The following is a 26,136-nucleotide window of genomic DNA, read 5'->3' as shown; positions in this document are numbered from 1 at the left end:
TTACACTAATAACCATTTATATAGCACTTACCAATCAGTGTTTATTACCACCCAAAGTAACCCTTTTTCTTCAACCTTAAAAAATTAAAAGATTATGGAAAAACCAGTAAGGGTCTATATATATGCCTTGTTGTTGGATGCAGATCGTTGCTGTAGCGAAACAATTAACTAAGATATATGCCAACGATGTTAACTTGTGACCTACAGGGAAGGATCTATGCAACAAAAGCAGTATCCCACATAGCTATCTACATAAATAAAAAAATAAAAAAAAATCTCTGATCTACATGTTGCATGTTGTGCTTTCCAGCAGGCACAATGACCCTCAATGCAATGTAATGGTGAGTGCATTACCCACCAGGGTTATTGATTATATTGCTACTCATGGTGTCCCAATATTTCTTACTTAGAGAGGGGCCCGGCTTCTTGTTTCTTATGATTAGTGAATGTGCTTAGCTGCAAAAATGCAAGCAATTCATCAGACTCTTTTCATTCTCTGCACTAGTGAGTGTTTCTGTTTCAAATGGAAACCAGGGTTGCTTTCTAAGGGACCTACTTTGTGTAACTTCAGTAAGCGGCATATTCTCTCTTGCTGCCACAGGATGAGGAATGTTGGCCCAGAGACAAAATTGCTGCTGGTGGCTCAACCTTTCAACATTCCATTTTATGTGGTTGAAAAGAAGTGGTGGACAGAGTAAACATGTTGCACATGTGATATTAGATGATTAAAGGTATCTGCTGGTTTATCTTAATACACTTTGTAATTAAAATGTACACGATTATGTTTAACACAGCACACATGATGAAATAAACATATCCGTTGGATAATTTGAATTGCTTTAAAATCTTTTGTTGACATTACTTTTCAGTATTTAGTGCGAGCCCAGGTATGTTAATTTAGCTAACATATTTTATGCCTCATATACTTCATGAAGTAAATGTCAAATGTATTCTTGAATTTTAAACTGTCGAGCAAATAAATATTTTTAAAAAGCAACAGACCTTTACATCACATTACAAATGGCAAGAGAGTCTGTCTGAATCGAAATATGGGTACTGACATTAAGTCCTGGTCAGGAGATAGGGTTTATTACAAATGACATTTGTTTTCTGTGTTTTACCAAAATAACTTGTATAAAGGACCACCTGGGGTGCAAAATAGGACAAAAAAATGCAGTTTTCCTGTTTTTGGCATCAAATCAGTGTGCAATACATTACAATTATGACTGCGAGTTACACGCATGTACCTAGTCATGAATTACATTTTTGGCTTTTGATAAAAATACAGCTGTATACTTCCTTGTGGCATGTAAGCACAGATGGGTTAGCTCTAGCTAGCTGCACACATCTCTGTTCATATCACGTTTTCACTGGCTTCCCTCCTTGTCTTCCGTTCAAGGTCGATGAACAGGAGGGATCAGTGAGTTTGGTAACGAGACCCCATATTATTTACACATGTAAATAGGCATTTTAGTTGTGGACCGATGGTTAGAGATAGTGAATGCAAGCACAAACTTGAAAACTTTTTTTTCTGTTGAAGCTTCTTGAAAATACCCACCACAGGCAACAGTATCTTGAAAAAATGCTTTTGTTTTGTAAATGCACACTGTACTGGTGAATTTGTGTTAAAAAGTCTAATGGCAGTAGTTTACATATCGTGATTTCTGCTACGGAAGTGTCATTGCAGCCCTGTGTCACCATGAGCATTGCCTTTCACACCCTCTCCCATTAAGTTTTACAGCCTCCTGTAAACACCCGCTGTGTAAGAACAAAACCACACCTCTGCTCTGATGACTTCCAGAGCCGTACAGGCAGCTCACGGTGTGCTTGTGACAAGAGCAGTTGTCTTTCGGCCCAGGCTCCCACGGTGACTAATAGCTGCTGTCGAGGTGATCGATTAAGGGAGCAGCGTAGGAGCGACATCTGCGTCAAAGCCAGGCCCTTGTGAGTACCGGTACTGTCCTTGATTGAGGAAAAAGTGCTGGTACTCAAAGGGAGAAAATAAAAAAGTGCTGGTACTCCGTACCGGTGAGTACCGGCCCATTTAAAGCACTGGTGTAAGGATGCCTGGGTTGTCACTAACAGCCTGATTCATCAAGCCTAAATCGGCTCGCAAAGGGCCAGATTCTGAGAATCTGGCCCTTTGCGAGCTCTATTTTTGCATTTGGGATTCATCATCCCAAATGCAAAAATCGGTAATAGCGATGTCGCAATTTTGCGAGGAATTACATTTAAGGAATCTCTATTTGAGATTCCTTAAATGCAATTCATCATCCATTAAAAAATTGCGAATTCGCAATTTCGGCCTGCTATTTACCGCGAGGTCAAACCTCGTGGTAAATAGCTAAAACTTAGAAAAATGCTTTTAAAACCATTTTTCTAAGTTGCATGTTGCACACACACATGTCCTTTGGACATGTGTGTGCGCAACACCTGTTTCAAGTTGCATTTAAGGGGTGCTACAGGGTGTCCTTTGGACACCCCTGGCACCCTTTAAATCGCTATCTTATTTGCGATTAGCTAATTGCTAATCGCAAATAAGGAATACTCCCCATTCATTCCTATGGGCCTTTTGGCCCATAGGAATGAATGGGGAGTTATTCCTTATTTGCGATTAGCAATTTGCTAATCGCTAATAAGGATTGTGTAGGAATTGCAAATCTTTTTGCGATTCCTACATGAATCCCGTTTTGCGCGTCTGTAATAGCGATTCCTTATGAATCGCTAATATAGACTCGCAAAACGGGTCAATGATGAATCAGTCTGTAAGCTGCTAAACTTAGCACCAGTGCTGGGGAAAATGCAAGGCTGCACCATATTCTTGTAAATATGGTGCAGCCTTGCTAACGCCTCACTCCACCACTTCTTTTTACATATGACCCAAAATGTGATCCATGTACATTATTTAGAGCCACTGTACTAGCCATTTACCCCTTGTTGTAAATATTTTTGTCCACCCTAAGCGTGGAAGGGTATGCTCAGATGTGAGTCCCTTGCTCATTGCACCATCAGGATTCAAGCAAGCCGGGCCGAAGAGGCTGAAATGCCAGAAACCGGTCCCCGGTAGCTTGTTTCCTTCCCAGTGTAAGAATTGGCTTTTGTAGTTTGGTTTGCCCTGTTCCCATCATGCACTGGGACAGGAACAGACTAATTTGCATACAGCCAGGTTCTGAAACTGGGATGGTGCAGTGAGCTAAAAAACGGTGTTGGATCTAGCCCTGATCTCTTGACTGGGTGAGAGTATTCTGTTTAATTCAGAGACTCTGTCCCTCACCACCCCTTGTTGTAAATATTTTTGTCCACCCTAAGCGTGGAAGGGTATGCTCAGATGTGAGTCCCTTGCTCATTGCACCATCAGGATTCAAGCAAGCCGGGCCGAAGAGGCTGAAATGCCAGAAACCGGTCCCCGGTAGCTTGTTTCCTTCCCAGTGTAAGAATTGGCTTTTGTAGTTTGGTTTGCCCTGTTCCCATCATGCACTGGGACAGGAACAGACTAATTTGCATACAGCCAGGTTCTGAAACTGGGATGGTGCAGTGAGCTAAAAAACGGTGTTGGATCTAGCCCTGATCTCTTGACTGGGTGAGAGTATTCTGTTTAATTCAGAGACTCTGTCCCTCACCACCCCTTGTTGTAAATATTTTTGTCCACCCTAAGCGTGGAAGGGTATGCTCAGATGTGAGTCCCTTGCTCATTGCACCATCAGGATTCAAGCAAGCCGGGCCGAAGAGGCTGAAATGCCAGAAACCGGTCCCCGGTAGCTTGTTTCCTTCCCAGTGTAAGAATTGGCTTTTGTAGTTTGGTTTGCCCTGTTCCCATCATGCACTGGGACAGGAACAGACTAATTTGCATACAGCCAGGTTCTGAAACTGGGATGGTGCAGTGAGCTAAAAAACGGTGTTGGATCTAGCCCTGATCTCTTGACTGGGTGAGAGTATTCTGTTTAATTCAGAGACTCTGTCCCTCACCACCCCTTGTTGTAAATATATTTGTCCACCCTAAGCGTGGAAGGGTATGCTCAGATGTGAGTCCCTTGCTCATTGCACCATCAGGATTCAAGCAAGCCGGGCCGAAGAGGCTGAAATGCCAGAAACCGGTCCCCGGTAGCTTGTTTCCTTCCCAGTGTAAGAATTGGCTTTTGTAGTTTGGTTTGCCCTGTTCCCATCATGCACTGGGACAGGAACAGACTAATTTGCATACAGCCAGGTTCTGAAACTGGGATGGTGCAGTGAGCTAAAAAACGGTGTTGGATCTAGCCCTGATCTCTTGACTGGGTGAGAGTATTCTGTTTAATTCAGAGACTCTGTCCCTCACCACCCCTTGTTGTAAATATTTTTGTCCACCCTAAGCGTGGAAGGGTATGCTCAGATGTGAGTCCCTTGCTCATTGCACCATCAGGATTCAAGCAAGCCGGGCCGAAGAGGCTGAAATGCCAGAAACCGGTCCCCGGTAGCTTGTTTCCTTCCCAGTGTAAGAATTGGCTTTTGTAGTTTGGTTTGCCCTGTTCCCATCATGCACTGGGACAGGAACAGACTAATTTGCATACAGCCAGGTTCTGAAACTGGGATGGTGCAGTGAGCTAAAAAACGGTGTTGGATCTAGCCCTGATCTCTTGACTGGGTGAGAGTATTCTGTTTAATTCAGAGACTCTGTCCCTCACCACCCCTTGTTGTAAATATTTTTGTCCACCCTAAGCGTGGAAGGGTATGCTCAGATGTGAGTCCCTTGCTCATTGCACCATCAGGATTCAAGCAAGCCGGGCCGAAGAGGCTGAAATGCCAGAAACCGGTCCCCGGTAGCTTGTTTCCTTCCCAGTGTAAGAATTGGCTTTTGTAGTTTGGTTTGCCCTGTTCCCATCATGCACTGGGACAGGAACAGACTAATTTGCATACAGCCAGGTTCTGAAACTGGGATGGTGCAGTGAGCTAAAAAACGGTGTTGGATCTAGCCCTGATCTCTTCACTGGGTGAGAGTATTCTGTTTAATTCAGAGACTCTGTCCCTCACCACCCCTTGTTGTAAATATTTTTGTCCACCCTAAGCGTGGAAGGGTATGCTCAGATGTGAGTCCCTTGCTCATTGCACCATCAGGATTCAAGCAAGCCGGGCCGAAGAGGCTGAAATGCCAGAAACCGGTCCCCGGTAGCTTGTTTCCTTCCCAGTGTAAGAATTGGCTTTTGTAGTTTGGTTTGCCCTGTTCCCATCATGCACTGGGACAGGAACAGACTAATTTGCATACAGCCAGGTTCTGAAACTGGGATGGTGCAGTGAGCTAAAAAACGGTGTTGGATCTAGCCCTGATCTCTTGACTGGGTGAGAGTATTCTGTTTAATTCAGAGACTCTGTCCCTCACCACCCCTTGTTGTAAATATTTTTGTCCACCCTAAGCGTGGAAGGGTATGCTCAGATGTGAGTCCCTTGCTCATTGCACCATCAGGATTCAAGCAAGCCGGGCCGAAGAGGCTGAAATGCCAGAAACCGGTCCCCGGTAGCTTGTTTCCTTCCCAGTGTAAGAATTGGCTTTTGTAGTTTGGTTTGCCCTGTTCCCATCATGCACTGGGACAGGAACAGACTAATTTGCATACAGCCAGGTTCTGAAACTGGGATGGTGCAGTGAGCTAAAAAACGGTGTTGGATCTAGCCCTGATCTCTTGACTGGGTGAGAGTATTCTGTTTAATTCAGAGACTCTGTCCCTCACCACCCCTTGTTGTAAATATTTTTGTCCACCCTAAGCGTGGAAGGGTATGCTCAGATGTGAGTCCCTTGCTCATTGCACCATCAGGATTCAAGCCGGGCCGAAGAGGCTGAAATGCCAGAAACCGGTCCCCGGTAGCTTGTTTCCTTCCCAGTGTAAGAATTGGCTTCTGTAGTTTGGTTTGCCCTGTTCCCATCATGCACTGGGACAGGAACAGACTAATTTGCATACAGCCAGGTTCTGAAACTGGGATGGTGCAGTGAGCTAAAAAACGGTGTTGGATCTAGCCCTGATCTCTTGACTGGGTGAGAGTATTCTGTTTAATTCAGAGACTCTGTCCCTCACCACCCCTTGTTGTAAATATTTTTGTCCACCCTAAGCGTGGAAGGGTATGCTCAGATGTGAGTCCCTTGCTCATTGCACCATCAGGATTCAAGCAAGCCGGGCCGAAGAGGCTGAAATGCCAGAAACCGGTCCCCGGTAGCTTGTTTCCTTCCCAGTGTAAGAATTGGCTTTTGTAGTTTGGTTTGCCCTGTTCCCATCATGCACTGGGACAGGAACAGACTAATTTGCATACAGCCAGGTTCTGAAACTGGGATGGTGCAGTGAGCTAAAAAACGGTGTTGGATCTAGCCCTGATCTCTTGACTGGGTGAGAGTATTCTGTTTAATTCAGAGACTCTGTCCCTCACCACCCCTTGTTGTAAATACTGTACTAGCCACACATTTATTACACATTTATTCACAACAACAACTTGTCCGTGACCGAAATTGATAACTTTAACTATAACTCCTTCGAATGCCTAACCACCAATATTAACTCGAGCAACAACAAACTACTACACTGCCATCTCTTATACCATCCCCCAGGCAACACCACCACGTTCATAAAACACCTGTCAGACCTGGTTGCTCACTCCTCTCTCTGAGACAGCAACAGCCTAATTCTGGGTGACCACAACCTGCACTGGAATGATAAAAACAGCTCACCAATACAAAGCTTGAACAAGCTATTACATTCAAACAACCTTACCCAGCACTGTTAGAAGAAACTCATAACAAAGGGGCAACCCTGGATGCCATCATCGCCCAACATGACGCAATCACAATAGACCACATTCTACCGGTCGACTAGTCGACCACCACTTAATCCTATTCCGCATCACGCAACCGATCATGTGCCAATCTCCCATCCAAGACCCCCCCACATGGAGAAGAAACCTAACACAGATCAACATAGTGGACTTCGAAGAAAAAAATTAGCACCCTCCTGCCCATCTTCCCAGACAGTCTCTCCACAACAGAACTCACCTCCCACTACACCACAACTATGTCCTCCATCTTAGACCAACTAGCCCCCCTGAAACTGAAAAAATTCAGGAACATCCACTCCAGATCCTGGTTCAACAAGGACATTAACGGCTAAAGGAGGCAACTTAGAGCTACAGAACGTCTATGGAGAAATAATCCCTCCTCTAGCCTCTGCGAGAAACACAAAACAGCAAGAAGAATGTACAAAAAACATATCAACAATGAAAAAAACAACTTTTTCTGCACCGGTCTTGCCAATCCAAAAAACAGGCCAAAAGAGCTCTTTAATATCATCAAGCAACAAACTTCCAAGACCTCTGCAACCCCAGTCCAGGCCTCCAAAGACCTGTGTGACAACTTCGCCAACTTCTTCAATGAGAAAATCATCCTACACCCTCGACCCTGTAACTACCCAATTGACCAAAAGGCTGAAACTCTCCCTTGCGCCACTATGGTGTGAAATCTAAACAGCTCCTTGAAAAGCGGCATCATACCAGACTGCCTCAAAGTCGGCCAAGTCACACCACTACTGAAAAAGCCAGGCCTAGACACCAACAACCTGAACAACTTCAGACCTGTTTCCAATCTCCCCTTCCCAGCCAAAATCCTCGAAAAATGCGTTCTCCTTCAACTGAATCAGCACATTGACAACATCAACCTGCTAGACCACCACCAATCGGGCTTCAGAAAAGGCTGTAGCACTGAAACTGCGATCCTTAACATCATGAATGACATCCTCAAGTCCCTTGATACTGATCAATGCTCCCTACTCATCCTCCTAGACCTATCGGCAGCCTTTGACACGGTTGATCACAATCTTCTCATCAAGGCTTTCAAAGACCGAGTAGGTGCAGACGAGGTGGTCCTTCAATGGTTCTCCTCCTTCTTTCACAACCGCTCCCAAAGGATAAAAATCAAATCCTTTACGTCTGACCTACTCCCCGTCAACAGAGGTGTCCCCCAAGGCTCAGTACTCTCCCCTCAACTGTTCCACATATACATGGAACCCCTCACTATCATTTTGAAAAAAGCCAACATCCCCTTACACATAGATGCAGACGACACCCAGATCTACTTGGAACCCTCCTCCATTAAAGATATTTTAAGACTCAACAACACTCTTAGAGACGTTCAACAATGGCTATCAACAAACCACCTTAAACTCAATCAAGACAAAACCGGAATCCTCCACATCTCCGACAAAGAAGAAAACCCTCAAACCGTAGAGTGGTAGAAAGCAAACGATGCTCTCAACAGTAATATCACTCAGGCTGACTCGGTAAAATCACTAGGAATCACCCTCGACCAAAAACAAAGCAAGACTAAACATATTAAGATCCCCGAGAAGAGTGCCTTCCTCAATCAGAAGCTTCTCAACAAAATTAAACCCTTCATTCCACCCGTGGACCTCAAACAAGCCACCCAATCACTGGTGTTATCTAGACTTGACTATGGGAAGGCAGTCCTCTCCGGTACAGCTCTCTCCCACATATTGCCACTCAAAACAACTCTCAATGCTGCTGCCAGAATGGTCTCTGGAGTTAAAAAATATGACCACTTATCTGCCGCACTCAGAGAACTAAAATGGTTCCCAGACGGAATGCGTGCCAGCTTTAGAACTACCTGCCTCACGAACAAAGCTATGCACACAGGGAAACCGGAATACCTGGCCACCAAACACAAGAAAGCCGGCCAGTCAAGAAACCTCAGGAGCCCCAACACCCTCTTACTCATCCCTTTGCAAACATGCAAGCAAAAAAACGCGCCACAATCCTTTGCAGGAAACGCATTCAAAGTCTGGAACCCCATCCCCGCCGATATCAGGACTATCCCTTCCTTTATAAAATTCAAAAGACTCCTAAAATACCTCTACCTCAACCGTGCCTTCCCGAACTGAGTACCGAAACACATAAGCCTGCACTCTGCATCCACCAGGCAATGTCCACCACTTTACCTCTTCCTGCGCTTTACAGACCCCAGGCAATGTTGCACCACTCCCTACCTCATCCCCGCTCCCTAACCCCCTCCTCGTTCACCTCCTCTCGGAGGAAGATTTAGCCCAAGACTTTGTGCATGCATCGAGACTACCTCTGGACCTCTCTACCTTAATGACGCACCTCGGACGCACAGCACACTGGGACTTTTGAACACATGCTTCCCTTTGTCTCTTTTATCGGATTTCTCCCCTTTTCTGCTGTAAAACGCTCCGATACCTTCGGGTCTGGCCAGCGCTATATAAAACCTCTTAAATAAATAAAATAAATTACTGCAATTTTTCTATGTGCTGCTGAAAAACTGGAATGTTTGCCGCTTTCGGGTCGAAAGGTCAAAACCACTGTGGCAGGGCGATTGTCTCGAGAGTTTTGAATCCCAACATTAACAGACACTGGTTTCTGTGCTACATTAGGATTCTATTGACCCTCACTGTATTACCTGCACTGTACATATCTTTTGTCACTCAGTCTTTCAATGTGCACGCCCTCAAGCACTTGAATACATTTGTTTATGACTACATACTATTGAATATACATATTTGACAAAGCGAGGCTTCTTGGCTTTGCCATTGCTTGTTCATATAACTGCACTAATAAATGAGCTGCAGAGGAGATAGAGGTTTTTTCAACTCAACGTTTAAAGTAACATTTAACTGTGGAGTTGGCAGTACAAGGGTGCAGTACCGCAGGTCGTTACTAGATGTCCCTGTAGAGTCGGCAGCACTCAGTATAGAGCCACAGCACGCTGTTATCGACTTTATTGATATTAAACGCATAGAATTAATTACTTAATGAATGAAGAAATTATTTATCTAATAACCACTTACTATGATCAAAGCCTCAGAAAACATTTCTACATACTGTGCCTCGAAGATCTCTATTAGTACGCAAAATAACAAGTGATATGAAGTCCATCCTTTCTGTTCAGGAGGGCTGGAAAATGGTTTATTTAACTGTAACAAACACAAATTCAACACACTCTCTAAGGCTTGACACTGACAACGTGATACCCGATCGTGAATGACAAGGATTTGCAGAAGGCATTGCGGGTATGCAGCTGTTGTTCTTAATGAGGGGTCAACTTGCTCTGCTGCCTTCCTCAAATGTGCATAATTATCGGTAAGGGAACCAGATTTATTCTAACTTCCACATCGTGTGGGTTCAAGGTGGCTCCAGTAATCAGTGTTTGGGGCATCAAATGTACTTCACCCACCCAGACTGTACCTTATCTTTCATACGTCACTGCTCCAATGTTACCAGGGAAGCCATGCCTACGCTTCAACTTCGCTCGCCAGGACTTTTGCAATGCTGTCGCCCGCGCATACCGGCAGCTTGGGGAAGCTGCTGATCGAGGACAACATTTTTAACCATGCTCTACTACCTGCCCCAGCTCTACAAACTCAACCGGGGTGTACTTGGAGAACTTAAAGACAGGTTGGCCGATTGGTAAAAACACCTCTATGCTGATAAGTGGGCGTCTGCAAATTATGCTTAGTATTTCTCAAATTGTAAGTGAAAACATCTCACCCCTCCTCCCAGTCGAGTGCTGCTTTTTGCATTTTAGTTAAAAATATAAAACAAAAATCAACAAAAGGTTTGTCGCTTCTGTTCTCAGGAATACTCTTGTTCTTTTCACCAGTATAAACATGCTGAGTGCAACCAAATTAAATGCGTCCGAAAGTCATCTGATATAATCCGTACAGTAGTAATTCTATCATGATCTTTCTTTGAACTCATTGTGGTTCTTAGTAATGCAACTAAGATCTTCAAAAATTGCTGATGATGTCGTTATCATCACCACACGAAGTGCGATGAATTCCGACATGCGAGATCATATTTGGCTCTAAATGAAGATACACCCTTTCATTATATTCTGAAGGACACTTACGAAAATCACGGTGACGCTGAATATAAATCACAACTAGTGGAAAAAAATGTGCGGCTGTCTCACCAAAACACGCGCGTGAAATATTTCTCAGTCTTAAGTGACTCTTTTAAGACACAATGAAACAAAAGTGTTTGATTTCTTTGCAGTGGCTTCTGGGTATGCAAAATCCACCAAAAGACAGCTGATTGTTGTCAGGCAGACTGCCCTCTGGTAACAGCAGATGGTACTGCACCTGCTGCTTGGTAGATAGTTCAATTTATCCCTCCACCGCCTCCTAACTCACTCTCACAAGCACTTCTCTCTCTCTCTCTCTCTCTCTCTCTCTCTCTCTCTCTCTCTCTCTCTCGCTCTCTCTTTTTCTCTCTCATTCTTTCTCTCACACCCACACTCTATCTCTCAAAAAGAAACAGCAGCAAAGACCAGTGGTTTGGAATTTGAAATGAAAATGATGGGTCTTATTTACAACCCCCTTGCGCTGCCTGTACGCCTCTTTTTCACATATTAAAAGTGACGCACCGGTGGCGCAAGGGGTTTGTAAATAACAGCCTGATTCATCAAAGACCCGTTTTGCGAGTCTTTAATAGCGATTCATAAGGAATCGCTATTACAGACTCGCAAAACGGGATTCATGTAGGAATCCCAAAATTAAATGCGATTCCTACACATTCCTTATTTGCGATTAGCAAATTGCTAATCGCAAATAAGGAATAACTCCCCATTCATTCCTATGGGCCAAAAGGCCCATAGGAATGATTGGGGAGTATTCCTTATTTGTGATTAGCAATTTGCTAATCGCAAATAAGATAGCGATTTGAAGGGTGCCAGGGGTGTCCGAAGGACACTCTGTAGCACCTCTTACATGCACATTTAAACAGGTGTTGCGCACACACATGTCCAAAGAACATGTGTGTGTGTAACATGCAACTTAGAAAAATGCTTTTAAAAGCATTTTTCTACGTTTTCGCTATTTACCACGAGGTTTGACCTCGTGGTAAATAGTGGCCCAAAATTGCGAATTCGCAATTTTTAAATGTTTCAAGAATAGCATTTAAGGAATCTCTAATAGAGATTCCTTAAACGCTATTCCTCGCAAATTTGCAAGTTCTTAAATAGCGAATTTTGCATTTGGGATGATGAATCCCAAATGCAAAAATTGCACTCGCAAAGGGCCAGATTCTCAGAATCTGGCCCTTTGCGAGCGCAATTAAGCTTGATGAATCAGGCTGTAAGCCCGTATATTTATAAAGCGCTCGAATGCCTGGAGGCGTCTCCTTAAGTCAATGTGGAAAATGTGGAAAGACTGGCTCAGTGAGTGAGGGGGACTGTCAGGCAACCATTGGTTAAAATACCAGGGGCCTTATTTACAACAAAAACGATGCAGCGCGGGCGCAAGCCAGATTGCTGCCTCGCGCTGAGTCCTTTTCAGAGCAGAGGGATGCGTCATAGTAACAACAATATTATGCATTCCTGTGCTTTCCCCTGCGCTGAAGCACAATTGGCTGCCATGCACCAGCGCCGGCACTCATGCCTGACGTTGCAAGGGTGCCTGCGCTGCGGGTGTGATTTCCCCTTCCTTCCCTACATCAATCATTGATGGTGATTTCCTCGTTCTACGAGGGCTGCAGAAGGCAACACTCATAGAAAGAAGAAAACAAGGAGAAATAAAAGGGGGGCATATTTACAAGCCCCTATCGTCACCACAGTGTCACTGTCCTCGTCGCTATGGTGGCAAAATGGGCTTCGCCTTAATCAGAAGGAGGCGTTAAGCTACTTAACGTGGCATAACACCGCCTTGTGAATAAGACACCCTTTCATGCTATAATTAGCATAAAAGGTGCGGGCATGGGGTGTTGTGGTGGGGGTTCCAACACAACACCCATTAATTTTGGTGCTGCCCCATATTTACAAGGGAGGCGTAAATAGGAGTCAGCGCCAAAATTAAGACCAGGTAAAACCTCGTCTTACCCTGGTGCAACAAGGAGAAATGTTTAACACCTTCAGCGCAGCACGAATTTTCGCGCTGTGTTGAAGGTGTTAAGAAACGGGCGTTGCCGTGACGGAACAGTTCCGTCATTAGCGCAGCCCAACCAACGCTGATGACGGAACCGTTCCGTCACCAGCGTCGAAGGGGTTAATTTCTCCTTGTTTTTGCTGTTTCCATGTGTGCAGCCTTGTGGGGCACACATAGAAACATCAAAACGCATTAGATTGTTTATGTGTAAGAGGAAGGTGTCCCTTCCTGCACATAAACAATCATTATATAAAAAAGGAGTTTTGCTCATTGAAATTTGAAAACGCATTTCAGATTGTTTATGTGGACGAAGGGACACCTTCCTGCACATATGCAATCATTCCCCTAAATGCAAGCACCCGGGCACTATGGTGCAAGGGTGCCTGCATTGGCGCTAGGCAGCTAAATTAGCGCCAACAACGGGGGAAAGGCAAAGCTGCACCGTATTCTTGTAAATACGGTGCAGCCCTGCGTTTCACAAGTGGCAGTGGGTGGCATTAAGCCAAGAAGGCTAACTCCGCGCTCCACCACATCCTTGTAAACATGCCCCAAAAGTATTTCTTCTCGCTGTGCCTCCGTACGCTTCCCCAAGGGAGACGCAGGATCCTGACGCATTCCCAGGTTTACGAAACGTTGTAAACGGCGCAAGGGGCTTGTAACGAAGCCCCCTGGCTTTTTAGGTTTTCCTGAATTGAAGAAGATTTCTCATTTCCTTTAGTTTCAGGGGTAGGGTATTCCATAATTTGGCTGTACAGGTGACAAAGCTTCTGCCTCCCCAAGAGGATTTTGTGAATTTGAGATAAATAACGTTCTTGGCTACCGATGAGCGCAATGGCCTATAGAGGATGTACCAGGAAAAGCTGCATTTAAGATACCCAGAGCCTGAATAATGAAGTGCTTCGATGGCAATGCACAATTAGGTTGGATTCCTTGCTATGTTCGCTTCTTAAGCCAAACTGAGTGGGGTGAAGCAGATTATTTGCATTTATAGAGGAAGCCGGCTCCAGATTCATGGCTTTCTCTGCTATCAGCTCACAGCAACCTCACAGCAAATGTACTCTACTCTTTTACTATAAACAAACCCTACACACATTTTAATTCCTTAGTACCCATAACAAGTCCACACAACCCACACCTTTACACCCTTCTACCCCAACTACCTCATATTTGTACCTTCACACACAGACAAAACACCACTCTATCCTAAACCACTAACCAATCCACTTACCTGTGCTTAATTTCTAAAACAAAAACTGCCAGGACCCTCGTCAGGAGGCCACTGCTGCTTGTGCCACCCATTGCCCCTGCTACCGCTGCCAATGACAGTACCAGGACAACTACTGACCATCACACTGCTACAAGTGTGACAATTCTGGCAATTCCAGGCCCCCAAAGCTATAAGAACGGCTTGGGAGGCAGGTATTAGTCATTTTAAACACATATTGTAATAATAACCAGCAGTAGTTGTGTTCTCTAAATTAGACAAACATCACCACCATGCGGCAGCCTCTCATAAGTGCGGTGCTGACAATTATGTGCCGGTACCCAGCACCGGAAAACATTGGCTCAAATTACCCACTGCACTTATCACAAACACGACCCAAATCCACTCCATATTTTATTGTATACCATCCAGATACACATTCCCTGGTCTAATTTATATTAACAAACCCCTTTCTGTCACCAACAAACCCATACTCAGCCTTCCATCTTTTCATCCACCAACTCCCTTCTCCTCGTTTTATCACAAAAACACAATCACACAACCCTTATACTCCACCGAACACATTACCTCTTTTACCAAATAAATCGAACACACTCTTAACTCTTCTTCATCCATTCACACACACCACATACACTCTTTTCTAAAACACATTTCCACTTCCAAAGAAAACAAAAAACATCATCACCTCCTCTCACTACTCCTCAAAAACAAAACAGATTACACACACCAGCCCAACAAAATCTCACACACAACATGCCTTAATACTTTCTGTCACAAACTACAAACATATACCACTCCCACCTTCCTGACTAAACAGATAATACACACCCTAACCCAACTCAAATGGCAATCTTTCCCTCATTCCCCACACCTATCACATATACAGCAGCACAGCAACTCTCTTTTAACTGCCTCTTACCCATTGGACAATTTAAAACCTTACAACATGACCCACATGCTGCATTGCCACCCCTAACTCATACACCTTCCACCCTAAATACACACAAACAAAAAAAGCAACATGCCACTCTACACAACTTTGCTTCTCCATGCCAACTGCATAACAAGCCTACTCTTCCAAAACAACACAGCTCACCAACTCACTCTCAACCACCATCCCCACCACCTACACACGCAGACCCATTAATGTGGCTTCTTGGCCTGCTGGACGAAGAACACAGTACAGAACGGCGACACTATTGCTACCCGCATTCAGCTAATACCAGCACTAACGGCAAACTTGCTACAAGACCACAAAATACTGCTTGCTCTTCTACAAAACAGTCACACCATCACTAAAGCACATTCTCAAAACTGCCTACTAATAAAGTCTCAATCACTCTAAGAAAACAAGCATCACATCTACGACCTTCTCACTGACACACAGAGGCGCACCCAAATACGTAATAAAGAGACTTCAGACTGTGCAAAATGCGGCAGCAAGGCTCCTTCTAAAGGTTCCTAGCTATGTCTCAACAAGAGAACCCATCAAACAGCTGCATTGGCTACTGATTAAGTTTAAATCCTTCTTTATTGCTCAAAGGCCATAAATAACAAGGGTCAACTAAAGCTCATAGAGTTGGTAACCATTTCTGTTCCAACTGGACACCTGAGATCCTCGCATCTTCATTTACTCAGCACAAACAGGGTGAAAAAGATGAGATGTGGAGGAAGATCATTTGCACACCTAGTACCGAAGTTGTGGAACAATCTTCCACTTTGTCTCAGAGCACTGGAAAATGAACTTTCCTTCAGGAAGAAACTTAAGACATGTCTGTTTCCCTGTCAATGTACCAGAGGCCCTACTCTCAGCACAGAACTCACAAGCTTGGGGAAGCCTTCGGGTAGCCATGCCCTTTACAAACCAAACATAAACAACGTGACCTACTCTTATAACTGAATCATTTTTAGGAGATGATATGGCTCCAACGTTCCCTGAATCTGTTCCTCAAGGCTATCGAACTATCACACACAATCCACCCCTAGAGAACAGGTTACTTGAAGAATACATAACTCAAAAGGCAATCTCGTTAACATACAAAAGGCTGGTAAACAATGCCCCTAACCCGTTAGTAAAACTGTGGGAAAAATGGGGAAAAGACATTGCAGACATGCAAGAGGACGAATTGTCTGACGCCCTGTCATCCCCTAAAGAAGTAGCTATTAAGTCCCGATTTCGCCTCATACAACTTAAAGTGCTCCACAGAGCCTATATCTCATGTACTGCATTGGCGAAAATGGCTAGGCGATCAGATCCAATTTGCCGAAAGGGATGCGGTCACAAAAGAAGATTATTTCAAATAATAAGGGAGTGTCCCAAAATCCAGTAACCCTGGACTAATATAATATGTTGCTTAAGCAGTTTATACGGAATGGCGGTGCCATTGTCGGCCAAGTTATGTGTACTTAACATACGGGAGGCGACAGACCTGGGGAGGGGAGGAGAGAACTGGAGTGATTTTAGCACTGGTAATAGCTAAAAGAAACATAGCACGCAGTTGAGGAGTGGAAACAACACCAACACTCAGTGACCGGAAAAAAGATATGGACTGGAGCATGTTGAGAGAAAAAAACATCATACCTGAATAGGGGCAGACGTCAAAAGTGGAAAAGAATCTGGGCAAAGTGGAACGAGTATCGAGGACTTTTGTGTACTGCCCCAATGGCCCAAGCCTGACAAAGGGGGCTAGAAGACGGAAATGATCAAACGCCAATTGTGGGGGGAAATTGAAGGGAATGTTGGGAAAAAGCAATGCAGATAATTAATGTAACCTGCTGCTATGTTTTCCAAAATGGTGATGTATCAGGTCAGGTCAAGCAGTGGCGGCTGGTGACATTTGAAAGTGGTGAGGCGTAACATTATTGTTGTACTGCACTACGGGTAGCGAGTATAGCGAGCGAGGTCGAACAACCTACGTGGGGTTTGAGGGCTTCCCCACCAAGAAAATTTTGAAAAAAGAGTGGACAAACAGTGCATTTTTAAGCAAATTTGAGGAAGCAGGAAGGTTAATAAAGCAATTAGTGCTGGCTGGGCCTATTAAACAGATCGGTCACTGCACCTCCCCTCCCCTCAATTCACACAGCTTTGCTCTTGTACCTTCACCCAGCTCCACAGAGACCCATGCTCACTACAGGTGTACATACACCTCTCTACTGGGGATTGCCAAGTAGACAAATACACAACTAGCAAGCAGACACATCTCAGTCTTGAAACTGTAAAGCAGACACCCAAACGGATCTTATAATAGGAATTATAATGCAGACAGTCAGACACTCAGCCTCCTCCCCCCTTCCATCTCATATGTTCAAGGTTTTATCTCTGAAACACCACACTGCATTCTAAAAGCCGGGAGGTAGTTAGGGGTATGAGGCATTAAAATATGATTAAATAAATATAACCATTACTTTCCCATTAACATATTGCAAGTTTTATAAAATGGTGCACTGTTAAACATCAATACAGGTACAACCCCTTAAGTCTGCCTATTTCCTGCCCATTCTCTGCTACAGGGTTACACCAAATCACTCCACAAACACTGGCGAATATGAAACATTATGCAATGTGATTGTACCAGGATCACACCTTGCATCAATGGGGACTGAAATGGTGTTGATGCACAAAGAGGAGAAAAGGGAAAGCAAAGCACTGTGTCCCTTTCTCCCGTATGCTGCGCGAGCCTCCGTGCTTCTGCTGTGACACAAGCACTGCAATTTTGGAGCAGCTGCAATGCCCACAAATGACTGCTTCTATCTTTTCTCTGTATATTCCCCCCTTCCCTTCGAGCAGAGCCATGGGCTCAGGGGTTTAGATCCTTTTACCTTATGCACTTTTAGAAGACAGATTATGCTGTCGTGTTTTTTGGGGCATCGCTCAAGGAGCCCTATTAGCATGGTTTGTGCGCACAGGTCTCTGTGGTGGGGGAGAGACGTCCACGTGGCACAAAGCACCACAGTGACCACACTCCTACCAAGAGGAGCGGTCTCAGCACCGCTGCCCCATGAACACATTCCTTTGCTCTTACTGTGGCACAAACTTATATAAATTGTACGATCAACCAAAGTATATACATTGTAATTTATCAACACCTGTGACAACACAAATTATACTGTCCGTCACGGTTCTTGGTGAACATCGTAAAGCATTTGTTGCAGACTGTTGCAGGAACAGATTAATTACTATTTTAAATGTTCCACAAAATTATTGCTATAATGTGCATAAATAACATCAATGTTAAATAAACAAAATTATCAGGAACAGAACCCCAGTTTTTTCAAAACATTTGCTGCAAAAACCGTACATCTTCGTGTTTTTCTACGGAGACACGATAAATCTCCCTGAACATGAATCGGCTCTCAATAATAAAAAAGCAAATGGAAAAGTATGAATTTAAATGAAATAGGAACGGGTAATAAAAAAAAATAAACTCACCGTCCGGAGAGACTCTGTCCCGACTCCCGCCTTTCAAGTCCTGCAGCACGTCATCACAGGAAGGCGGCGCAGCAGGCAGACTCCCTCCCCTCCACCACCGCGTTTTTGATTGGGGAGGCCGGCTGCCCCAGGCTACGTCATTTTCTCTCTGTATGCTGCTGCAGCAGGATACAGAGAGAAAAGGGAGAGTGAGTGTGTGGTTTTACGCGAGGGCAGGGGGGAGTGGCTTGGGGGAGTGGCTTTCCCACTGTAGTTAATACTGTCTGTTTGGGCGGCCTCAGGCTGCCCAAACAATCAGTATTAACAACAGTGGGCTAGACACTCCCCCAAGCCACTCCCCCCTGCCCTCGAGTAACACACCGCCCACTCTGACTCAGCTCTAAACCAGGAAGGAAGTTCTGCTTTCTCCCGTGCGAGAATGCAGAAACAAATCACAAATGGTAGTTATATTAAGGCAATAACTACCATTTGTTTCTGCCTTCTCGCACGGCGAGAAAGCAGAGGGGGCGGCGCCCAAACGCCCCCATGAAGGAACCGCCACTGAGGTCAAGTAAGCTTTATTCGGTTGAAACAAAGCAACCATAAAAGCACAGTACAAAAGTCAAAATACATTAGATACAATAGATAAAAGAAGCAACACCGATAAAAAAGAAGTTACATTGAGGCATCAAACATAACTCATCCATACTAATATAATAAAGAGAGAGCCCAAACCTTTGAGGTGGGTAATCTCAAGAACCACAGCACCAATCACAACACACAATACAGCGTTGGAAAGAGCAGTTGCAGCAGAAGGACATAGGCTATGCAGACGCCCACTAAATACATTTAAAATGTTAAAGAACCGTGCCAGCAAAGTAGTCCCTTGTGGGCGTGTCTGCATTGTGCTGTGGGCTTGTGCTGGGGGGAGTGACAAATGCTGGGGGCGTGTGGTACGTTCCGCCCTTCAGGCTGGACTGTTCCCATGAGGCACAGGGTCAAGGCTGATTTGCATATTGCCATGTCTGAACTGGGGTGGTGTGGAGTGCAAAGAAACAATGAATTTAGCCCCAGATCTCTGTACTGGGGTGAATGTATGACATTGTTCTGCATTCTGTCCATCAACTGTTGTTTTTGCATTTGTCACCCCGAGTGGCATGGGTATGCTCAGACATGAGCCCCATGCGCTCCATACCATTGGAGTCAAGGTATCCTGGCTGAAGATGGCTTATAGCCAGAAATTGGTCCTAGGATGTTTGAGTTTGGTTCAGAAAAGACGTGGTTTGGCAGTTAGGCCTTGAATGTTAACATGAGGCACAGTGGCAGTTCTTAGGTGGTGTGGAGTGCAACAAAAATGATGGATTTAGGCCTGGATCTCTGTTTTCGGGTGAATGTATGACATTGTTCTGCATTCTGTCCATCAACTGTTGATTTTACATTCTGCCCTTCATGCCATGTCTCATATCGTGTGTTGGGGGTGTGGGCGGGTGTGGGGCGCGCGTTGTGTCAAATATTTCATTGTTTTTTCTTCCCAGGTTCTGTACATTCTAGCTCCGGGTGTTCACCCTGCTCCCTTTAAATACCCCTGCACCCCATAATCAAAACCCACCCTTACTCCTTAAAATACCCCAACACCCTTAAATACTAACCCATCTTATCCCTATAAATATACTCTGTACCCCAAAACCCAAACCTATAACTAAATCCTAAAAATACCCCTGTACCCCAAAAACCAAACCTACCCCTGAACCCTAAAATACCCCTGTACCCCAAAACCCAAACCTAGCCCGGATCGCTTAAAATACCCCTGTACCCCAAAACCCAAACCTACCCCTGAACCCTAAAAATACCCCTGCACCCCCAAACCCAAACCTAGCCCTGAACCATAAAAATAACCCTGTAACCCAAAACCCAAACCTACCCCTGAACCCTAAAATACCCCTGTACCCCAAAACCCAAACCTAGCCCTGAAACCTAAAAATACCCCTGTACCCCAAAACCCAAACCTAGCCCTGAACCCTTAAAATACCCCTGTACCCCAAAACCCAAAACTACCCCTGAACCCTAAAAATACCCCTATACCCCAAAACCCAAACCTAGCCCTGAACCCTAAAAATACGCCTGTGCCCCAAACCCATACCTATCCCTAAACGCTAAAACTACCCCTGTACCCCATAACCCAAAACTATATCTGAACCCTTTTAAAATACCCAAACACCCCAAAACATATACCTCAGTACCCCAAAACATATACCCCTATACCTATACTTCCCTTATCCAAACATTAAAAAAAACCATGCTTTTACCATTCATGCATTTCTAACGAATTTCGTTGTAAATGTATGCATGGTAAAAGCATATAAAATGTAATGCCATAATGGCATTGCGGAGTCATGGTACTTTCATAATGAAAGTATGCGGAGTGACGGTCTGCGGAAAGAAAGTTGCGGAATAATGGGTGTTTACCCTCCCCCGGTAAGTACATTGGTGGCACGGCGGCCCACATCTCCAGCAACATACTCATATTTTTTCACCACCGATTTGAAAAATGCACAGGTCTCTCTCATTGATGGCCAGCACCGACATGCACTTTTAGACACACCTCCCGCCACAAGTTCTAGAATTGCGAACTTTAGAGCTGGGGAGCCACGTTCAAATCTCGGCATCAGGTCAACATCCTGTGATTCCAGGCAAATTGCTTTGTCACCCCGTGCCTACCACAAATTAATGTGTTCTTCTGTAATGTAAATTGTGCTCATGCCATGTTGTCGAGTTCGCGCTATATAATATTGCAAGGAAAAATAAAGTAAGGAAACTCGAGTTCACACACTACGGAACGCGCACTCTTAAGTGCATCAGCAGTGCACTGTTAATCGGAGCGTTTCACAGGCCTGTCACAGATAAGAAATGCTATCAAAACGAAATCCTACAAAACAATATACTACTGGCCGGCAGCAGTTCATACCCGGACAACGTCGGGACAGGCTGCTAGTTAAATATAAAAGAGAAGCACCCCTCAATTCTCTTAGTTTAAACGATGTGCTCCTAGCAGCTTTTCAATACTAAAAAACGCCTCCACTTCAATTCTCCTAATGTAAACAATAGACTATACAAATACAAATCGTTTATACAATTCATCATGAACAAACCCCAACAGCAATGGTAGACTCGCAGCAGCATTACATATAGTATCGTTTGACATGGACAATTTATAGTGGCAAAATTAAAAACAGATAGGCTTCAGAATGTGCAAAGGAGCAAAATGCGTAGATGCCTACTTTAGTAAGGGCCATCCCTCGGCTTAGAGTCGGTGGTTGTCATTATCGTTATTAACAAACCATTCAGAAATCGGATTAGGAAGTCAGTACACCAGATCTATACCAGAGAATAACGCAAATCGATTGTGAATGGGTATGTTATAGCTACTAGATGCAGGGCCTCTGCTATCCATACAGTAGTTCTTTTCTACATTTGACCTTACAGGGGGCAGGTATGTGGTTCTAGGGTAAAAGTCGCATAGTTCCCAAGTTCCTATCGGGCCGTCACCCATTTGTGGCTGCCAACTTTGCAAATATTGAACGACATGGGTATCCCTAAAATGTACAATAACCAGGTCACCAGGTATGTCTTTCGGTAGAGATCCTAACCACCCCACCCTTCTGACATTTAAGATTTTTCCGTCGATGTTTGGTGGAAGGGGTCTATTTTTGGTTAGCCAGAAAGATACCTTATTTACCAATTCCGGTTGTCCTTCGATTTTGCCATTGGTAAGTTCAGGGACGCATGAGAGGATGCACACAAATGGTGCCGCCTCCGGCGGCAGATCTATTTGTTTAGGCTTTCTATGCATGTTACCATATTTGGAAGATATCCCCTATGTGGGCGTGGACTCTTTGGACAGCCCTACTCTGGTAGCGGGGCTCTGGACTAATGGAGGGTATGCTGTTACATACTGAGTATTTAATGTTAATGATGTTTTTGGGGCAACTGAGTGAATTTGGGCAGTATTACTTTGTTCAGAGGTGTTGGGGGCGTCAGTAGCGACTAGGGACTCTGCTTGCTTATATCCTACCATTCTTTTTATAGATATCGAATTTGCCCTGGTTGTTTCCTCTATACTTGTGATCTTTTCCCCTATTACCTTGATTCTATTTGCCAGCGGGGATATTAAGGATTTGACCAGAAGTTCAATCTGGACCAGTAAGTCAGATGATATGGTGGATACAGGGGATTCCAGGATTAAACATGCCTTAGATGTTTTTGGGGTGTTGCTAATAACCGAAAGGGGACTAAAATACAATTTTTGTTTTTTTACTATTCTTCCCCTATGTTTGGCACCTCTGCGCTTTCTAGTAGCAAAGGGGGCCTGAAGGTTCGCTATCGAGTAGATATGCAGCCTGATTCATGAACGGGCCGTTTTGCGAGGCTTAAATAGCGAATCATAAGGAATCGCTATTTGAGACTCACAAAACGGGATTCATGTAGGAATCGCAATAGTAATTGCGATTCCCACTGATTCCTTATTTGCGATTAGCTAATTGCTAATCGCAAATAAGGAATAACTCCCCATGCATTCCTATGGGCCAAAAGGCCCATAGGAATGCATTGGGAGTCATTCCTCATTTGTGATTAGCAATTAGCTAATCGCAAATGAGATTGCGAGTACAAGGGTGCCAGGGGTGTCCAAAGGACACCCTGTAGCACCCCTGCATGGAAATTAACACAGGTGTTGCACACACACATGTCCAAAGGACATGTGTGTGTGTAACGTGCAACTCAGAAAAATGCATTTAAATGCATTTTTCTGAGTTTTCGCAATTTACCGCGAGGTTTGACCTCGCGGTAAATTGCGGCCCGAAATTGCGATTTCGCAATTGTAAAATGGATGATGAATTACATTTAAGGAATCTCAAATAGAGATTCCTTAAATGTAAATCCTCGCAAATATGCGAATTAGCAAATAGCGATTTTTGCATTTGGGATGTTGAATCCCAAATGCAAAAATCGCACTCGCAAAGGGCCAGATTCTCAGAATCTGGCCCTTTGCGAGCCGATTCGGCCTTGATGAATAAGGCTGATGGTCTTTAGCTGATAGTAAAGGGGGGGTATCAAGATGGCTTACGTTTGGTTGGGATGATGTACTAAGCTGGGGACTTTTGTTTCCCGTTACACATATAGGAGCACCGGTTTGCTCGTTTCCCTCTTCAACATTAGTGTATATAGTTTTACAGATCTGATTTCATTCCTTCAGTAATGTAGAATTTTGAGTTTGGTCTGCTGCTACCAGAGGAGATTGGATACTAGATGTGGGTTCTATGGAAAGACTTTGTTCTACTTTCTCTATTTCGCGTTCGATTGCCAATGTTGTCTTAGTTAAATAGTTGTCCAATGTCCCCTTCTGTGGCCCCCCCTGAGAGAGGATATTTTTTGGAACCCCTTTACCAGTCATGGTGCGGTTTGCTTATGTGTGTGTAGCAGTGTGGAGATAACGAGAAAGACACCTGAAGTGGTCGGGCGCGTAACTTAATGACCAAAAGTAGTCCTTTAGGGTGAACCAAAGTGTAGGTAAAGTCAGTCAATAAAGCAGGTTAGTTCGGTTTACCTCCTTTTTCCTACGAAAATCCTACGACAATCAGGCGAGAGTCAAATGGGGTGGCCCTGCCCGGCCTCCTCCGGCCTCTGAGGGCCACAGAGGGCCCGCCCTTTGCCCGGGCATAGCCCAGCACAGACCCGCGCGCGATCCCGCGACGCGGGAGCAGTTTTCCCTCTTATGCGCCTCCTGGCGCTGGAAGTATGGGCGTCGTTGGCTTCCGCCGCTGTGCAGGCTGGGACTTGTGGTCTGCGACCCTGGTCCCCCTCCGCTCAGCGGCCGCTCAGGCATGGTGGTGCGGAGGCGTGAGGGAGACGAGCAGACGGCAGGACTGGCGAGCAAGGAAACAAGATGCAGTGTCCCTCGGGTAATATACAGCGACCCCCCTTTCTTGCAAATAATGATGTATCAATATGTCGTGTGTATGTATTTTTGCTATAATGCTGAAATAAAAAGAAGTTAAAAAAAACGATCACACAAAATTGTATCGGCAAAAGAGGAGGTGGTGTAGCTGTTGTATTCAAGCAAACATTAAATATCACTAAAGCTGACAAAGTCTCTATACAAGTTTGTGAGACCCTCTTCACCAGATGCAACCCTACACCTTCTCCCTCCTGTAACTTCCTGCTCCTAAAGGCCTCCCCCAAGCAATGCAACATTCCCAGACACAATTCTGGACAGAGTTTCAAACCGTTTAATACTACACTCCAAACTATGCATTCTGGGTGACCCTAAGAAGATGGCCTGGTATATGCTGTCCACTAATTAAAGTGGGCACCTTTCACCTGTCCAAATGACTCTTATGATGTATAAGGTCAAAGATAAGATAACCTTTAGAAAGCTATCCTAGTGGTAGCTGTGGAGAGCAGCCTTCAGGCTTAATCTTGAAGAAATGTAAAGCAGCATGGTTTACCAGAATATCATCTTTAGCATTAATTAATGGAAAGAAGACCCACACAGTAGTTATAAAAATATGTATTTCTTAGTATAACACTCTCTAGTATCCTTTACACGAGGATACATAATAAAGCACATAGGGGCATATTACCAACAGTTAGCGATATTTATCGCTAGCTGAGCTTAGCGTTAGTTTATTTAACGCCGCGCTTCGCCCAATATTATCGCTGAGATAACGTCCTATTACCAACGTTTATCTTAAAAGCGATAATATTGCAGGCGTTAGCGTGAATATCGCTGGAAAACCAGCGGTGTTCGTGCATTAGCGTGCAAATGCTGTTAGCCATGTTATCCACCTCTAATTGGATAACATGGCTAAGAACTGGTATTTGCAGGCATTAGAGTTGGCGATATTCGTGCTTAGCGCGAATATTTCCATCGCTTCGCCTTTCTTGGTAATAGGCGATAGCGAGGTTAGCGATTGCTTACAGTCGCTAACCGATTGGGTACGCCCACTTTGCATGTCATTAGCGATAAATATCGCTGACATGCAAAGCGGGCCTCAAACCGCTCGCTATCGCCTACAAGCTGTCGCTAACTCGTGTTAGCGACAGCTTGGTAATAGGGCGATGGAATTATCGTCGCTTAGCGGCCGAAAACAGCTGCTAAAGCGGCGATAATTCAATATCGCCACCCTTGGTAATATGCCCAATAATACTTTAGCACAGAGACAACAGTAAGTAGCAATAATACACAGTGGGCCCAGAGGGGGACCAACCCATGTACTAAAATAGTGGTATAAGAACCACGGATCGAGTCAAGACAAAGTCTAGCGGGTGTAGAACTGCTGGGACCCCAATTTACCGCCCAAGGTGAGTACGTAGGGACCCCACGGAGGATGGGTGCAATGTGACTACAGGACCGCGCGCGCTGTACAATTCAATGGGAGAGTCACGGTTGCAGTTTTAAGGTTTAAGGACCCTTCCCAAAGGACTAGGAAGAAACCCCATGGAAGTTAGGAGGTTGAAGAGACACTCCACCCATGGATACCCAAGTTCCCGGGTTACCTATCCCAGGGAAGCCGGGTGCATAGGCCTGAAGTGGCTTCAGAAACCGACAT

Source organism: Lissotriton vulgaris, chromosome 1_2 (assembly GCF_964263255.1).
Source record: "Lissotriton vulgaris chromosome 1_2, aLisVul1.2, whole genome shotgun sequence".
Classification (NCBI taxonomy): domain Eukaryota; kingdom Metazoa; phylum Chordata; class Amphibia; order Caudata; family Salamandridae; genus Lissotriton; species Lissotriton vulgaris.
The sequence above is the reverse complement of the archived record's forward strand: the minus strand, read 5'-3'. Positions refer to the sequence as shown.